This window comes from Schistocerca piceifrons, unplaced genomic scaffold, assembly GCF_021461385.2.
Source record: "Schistocerca piceifrons isolate TAMUIC-IGC-003096 unplaced genomic scaffold, iqSchPice1.1 HiC_scaffold_340, whole genome shotgun sequence".
Classification (NCBI taxonomy): Eukaryota; Metazoa; Arthropoda; class Insecta; order Orthoptera; family Acrididae; genus Schistocerca; species Schistocerca piceifrons.
The window spans coordinates 37,501-42,500 of record NW_025728560.1 but is presented as its reverse complement, the minus strand read 5'-3'; the positions used below and the strand labels follow the sequence as shown (position 1 = coordinate 42,500).

Genomic DNA, 5,000 nt, shown 5'->3' with positions numbered 1-5,000 from the left:
TTGGGCTCGGCGCGAGGCGTCGGGGTAGTGGACCCTCCCAAACACCACATGCCACGACAGGCGGCAGCCTGCGGGGTTCGGTGCTGGACTCTTCCCTGTTCGCTCGCCGCTACTGGGGGAATCCTTGTTAGTTTCTTTTCCTCCGCTTAGTAATATGCTTAAATTCAGCGGGTAGTCTCGCCTGCTCTGAGGTCGTTGTACGAGGTGTCGCACGCCACACCGCCAGCCGGCTGTGCACGCTACCGAGAAAGTACCGGTATGCGAACCGCCAGGCGACGGGCGCGCATCGCACGTTTGAGGAGACGCGGCCGGCCCCACAGGCGGCCGCGACACTCCCAGGTCTGCGAAGCGGGGCAAACGCCGCGCGCTTCAGTATACGTAGCCGACCCTCAGCCAGACGTGGCCCGGGAACGGAATCCATGGACCGCAATGTGCGTTCGAAACGTCGATGTTCATGTGTCCTGCAGTTCACATGTCGACGCGCAATTTGCTGCGTTCTTCATCGACCCACGAGCCGAGTGATCCACCGTCCTGGGTGATCTTTTCTCAAGTTTCCGCCGTCTCTTTCGAGACGGTCGCATAGGCGGGAGTGAGGCGTGTGGCGGCCCCTGTTCCAGCGTTCTGTGTCCAACGGCCTCACGGCCGACGGGCGTCGTACGGCTCCACACCGGAGCGGACAGGCACTCGGGCGAAAGTCATTCAAAACCGGCGCCAGGCGCCAGGTGCCGCAGGCCAGCCGCTCCAGCGCTTCAGCGCTCGTACCACACAACATTGCCGCTAGTTTTGAGAGGCACGCGTGGTTCCGCACGCGGCGCACGGCTACTGCGAGCCGTACAGGTAGCGTGTTGCGCGACACGACACGCACATCGAAAGACATGCAGTCTAGTCGGTAATGATCCTTCCGCAGGTTCACCTACGGAAACCTTGTTACGACTTTTACTTCCTCTAAATGATCAAGTTTGGTCATCTTTCCGGTAGCATCGGCAACGACAGAGTCAATGCCGCGTACCAGTCCGAAGACCTCACTAAATCATTCAATCGGTAGTAGCGACGGGCGGTGTGTACAAAGGGCAGGGACGTAATCAACGCGAGCTTATGACTCGCGCTTACTGGGAATTCCTCGTTCATGGGGAACAATTGCAAGCCCCAATCCCTAGCACGAAGGAGGTTCAGCGGGTTACCCCGACCTTTCGGCCTAGGAAGACACGCTGATTCCTTCAGTGTAGCGCGCGTGCGGCCCAGAACATCTAAGGGCATCACAGACCTGTTATTGCTCAATCTCGTGCGGCTAGAAGCCGCCTGTCCCTCTAAGAAGAAAAGTAATCGCTGACAGCACGAAGGATGTCACGCGACTAGTTAGCAGGCTAGAGTCTCGTTCGTTATCGGAATTAACCAGACAAATCGCTCCACCAACTAAGAACGGCCATGCACCACCACCCACCGAATCAAGAAAGAGCTATCAATCTGTCAATCCTTCCGGTGTCCGGGCCTGGTGAGGTTTCCCGTGTTGAGTCAAATTAAGCCGCAGGCTCCACTCCTGGTGGTGCCCTTCCGTCAATTCCTTTAAGTTTCAGCTTTGCAACCATACTTCCCCCGGAACCCAAAAGCTTTGGTTTCCCGGAGGCTGCCCGCCGAGTCATCGGAGGAACTGCGGCGGATCGCTGGCTGGCATCGTTTATGGTTAGAACTAGGGCGGTATCTGATCGCCTTCGAACCTCTAACTTTCGTTCTTGATTAATGAAAACATACTTGGCAAATGCTTTCGCTTCTGTTCGTCTTGCGACGATCCAAGAATTTCACCTCTAACGTCGCAATACGAATGCCCCCGCCTGTCCCTATTAATCATTACCTCGGGTTCCGAAAACCAACAAAATAGAACCGAGGTCCTATTCCATTATTCCATGCACACAGTATTCAGGCGGGCTTGCCTGCTTTAAGCACTCTAATTTGTTCAAAGTAAACGTGCCGGCCCACCGAGACACTCAATAAAGAGCACCCTGGTAGGATTTCAACGGGGTCCGCCTCGGGACGCACGAGCACGCACGGGGCGGTCGCACGCCTTCGGCTCGCCCCACCGGCAGGACGTCCCACGATACATGCCAGTTAAACACCGACGGGCGGTGAACCAACAGCGTGGGACACAAATCCAACTACGAGCTTTTTAACCGCAACAACTTTAATATACGCTATTGGAGCTGGAATTACCGCGGCTGCTGGCACCAGACTTGCCCTCCAATAGATACTCGTTAAAGGATTTAAAGTGTACTCATTCCGATTACGGGGCCTCGGATGAGTCCCGTATCGTTATTTTTCGTCACTACCTCCCCGTGCCGGGAGTGGGTAATTTGCGCGCCTGCTGCCTTCCTTGGATGTGGTAGCCGTTTCTCAGGCTCCCTCTCCGGAATCGAACCCTGATTCCCCGTTACCCGTTACAACCATGGTAGGCGCAGAACCTACCATCGACAGTTGATAAGGCAGACATTTGAAAGATGCGTCGCCGGTACGAGGACCGTGCGATCAGCCCAAAGTTATTCAGAGTCACCAAGGCAAACGGACCGGACGAGCCGACCGATTGGTTTTGATCTAATAAAAGCGTCCCTTCCATCTCTGGTCGGGACTCTGTTTGCATGTATTAGCTCTAGAATTACCACAGTTATCCAAGTAACGTGGGTACGATCTAAGGAACCATAACTGATTTAATGAGCCATTCGCGGTTTCACCTTAATGCGGCTTGTACTGAGACATGCATGGCTTAATCTTTGAGACAAGCATATGACTACTGGCAGGATCAACCAGGGAGCTGCGTCAACTAGAGCTGAGCAGCCGGCCGCCCGGGAGTGTGTCCCGGGGGCCCGCGCGAACACGCAAGCGTCCGCTCAATCATTCTGCAAACAGGAGGAGGCTGAGCTCCCCTGCACAATACACCTCGAAACCCTCTCAGGTCCCGGCGGCGCGCAGCGCCGTCCCAAGTACTTGGTCGGGTTCGAGAGAGGCGCAATCGCCCGGAGTTAGGCGAGTAGACGCTTTCGGTGCGACCACCCGTGCTCCCAACTGAGCTTGCCGCTGCCGACAGAGGCCCGGGAGCGTGCTGTCGTGGCATTGCCGGCGGGAGACAACACGCGCCACCTACGGTGACCGGCAGCTCCAACGCCAGCGCCACAGAAGGACAAAAGCCCCACTTGGGTGCCGAAGCGAACTCTCCCAGCACAGCGCACACGCCAACACATCCGCACAGCTGCGATACAAACCACCAGCGAGAACCGCTGGGGCGACCGAGCAGCAGACGGCGTCGCGGCGCCGAGCGCCGGGCGGCGGCGCATCCTCAACGCACACAGTCCTCAATCGGACCAGCACACTGCAGATGTCCACCGCGCTTCGCACCGGGCCCGCGAGGACCTACTTTGGCCGCACGGCGCCGCGCGCAGGGTGCGCCGGCGCGCAGCTGCGACGCCTGCCGCGTCCGTCGGCCGGCGCGCCTGCCACTGGCCGCCCCCACCAGCCGGCTGTAGCGCGTGCGCCCACGCACCGCGCGGCCAGCACGCCGGGAGGCGCCCCCTCACCGGCCGGGGACGGTCCCACCCAGCCACCGCCGCGTATCGCTTCACACCCAGATGCCGTTCAGTTTCGTCGGCATGGTGGGTATCGCTGGAACAACCGGTTAGTACCTCAACCTATCGTCGCCATCACCGATTCACCCCTAGCGAGAACAACCGCACCACAACGGGTTACCATTTCTTCATTTGCGTAACTTCACCAGAAAACGTAGGCGTCCATCGCCATTTGCAACTTCAACCATTATTGCATGCCTGTGTCAGGTGTCACGCCACACTACGTCTGCCCACATACACGCAACAAAATGTGCACGCCTAGACAATACGTGGAAGGTGGCCCCCGTACGTATGCGATGTCCATTGCTCGAACGACTGTCAACCGGCTTCTGTAGCATGTCGCAGATATGGAACGCGCTGCACCATGCCATCACGGTGTGTGAGGAGAGACGACTAGGTCCGAATACATCAACAGACAGCTCATGCTGATCGCCATCCACGGCGTCCGTTCCTCCCACACGTCTCTATGGCGTACCACACTGCAATCCAGCTCTCATAGGGAGACGACACGTAGCTGCGTGCACAATATTTGCACTGTATGGTCCGCCGTTTTTGGGCGCAGTCGTTGTACGGTCACACATGTGCCACGATGTATCATTCAGTACATAAGGACGAATGTGCAGTACAGATTGTGGTTCACGCGTACGACATCAGCGGACAGTTGACACAGGCCGCACCACAACGTAGCCTGCGTACGTCGCATGCGAAGGGCATTGAACATGCAAACTTGTCACCAACCACCTTGCGAAGGCAGGGGGCAAGGTGGGGACGTGGGGAGAGGTGGGGGGGGGGGGGGGGCGGCATGTACGCCCTGCTGCCATCCACATTACAGTGTACAGCAGGAGCATGTGGAAAGTCAGCAAGACTTGCAAGGTGTTTAACATGAAGCGATACACAGGGGAGCGGGCAGTGCGAGTAGCGAACTATATTGCGAGGGTTGCGGGTGGGCAACACTACACTAATTGAACGAGTCGTATAACAATTACAGAGCAGGTTTAGGCGACAACGTGGGTTACGATAGGCGACAACGTGGGTTACGTTAGGGGACAACATGGGTTAGGTTAGGGGACAACATGGGTTAGGTTAGGGGACAACATGGGTTAGGTTAGGGGACAACATGGGTTAGGTTAGGGGACAACATGGGTTAGGTTAGGGGACAACATGGGTTAGGTTAGGGGACAACATGGGTTAGGTTAAGGCACAACATGGGTTAGGTTAAGGCACAACATGGGTTAGGTTAGGGGACAACATGGGTTAGGTTAGGGGACAACATGGGTTAGGTTAGGGGACAACATGGGTTAGGTTAAGGCACAACATGGGTTAGGTTAGGGGACAACATGGGTTAGGTTAAGGCACAACATGGGTTAGGTTAGGGGACAACATGGGTTAGGT

General features: G+C 56.8%; 2 non-coding genes and 1 pseudogene across 2 annotated transcripts; all 3 read right to left on the bottom strand.

Annotated features, from left to right (window-relative positions):
* Positions 1-195, bottom strand: part of LOC124745937 — a 4,222-nt pseudogene extending 4,027 nt beyond the window's left edge.
* Positions 196-383: 188 nt separating this feature from the next.
* LOC124745944 lies at positions 384-538 on the bottom strand. The gene has a single exon (XR_007011232.1). It is a non-coding gene; the product is annotated as a 5.8S ribosomal RNA (ribosomal RNA).
* A 352-nt stretch (positions 539-890) lies between these two features.
* LOC124745932 lies at positions 891-2,799 on the bottom strand. Its single transcript, XR_007011227.1, has one exon. It is a non-coding gene; the product is annotated as a small subunit ribosomal RNA (ribosomal RNA).
* Between the last annotated feature and the right edge of the window lie 2,201 nt (positions 2,800-5,000).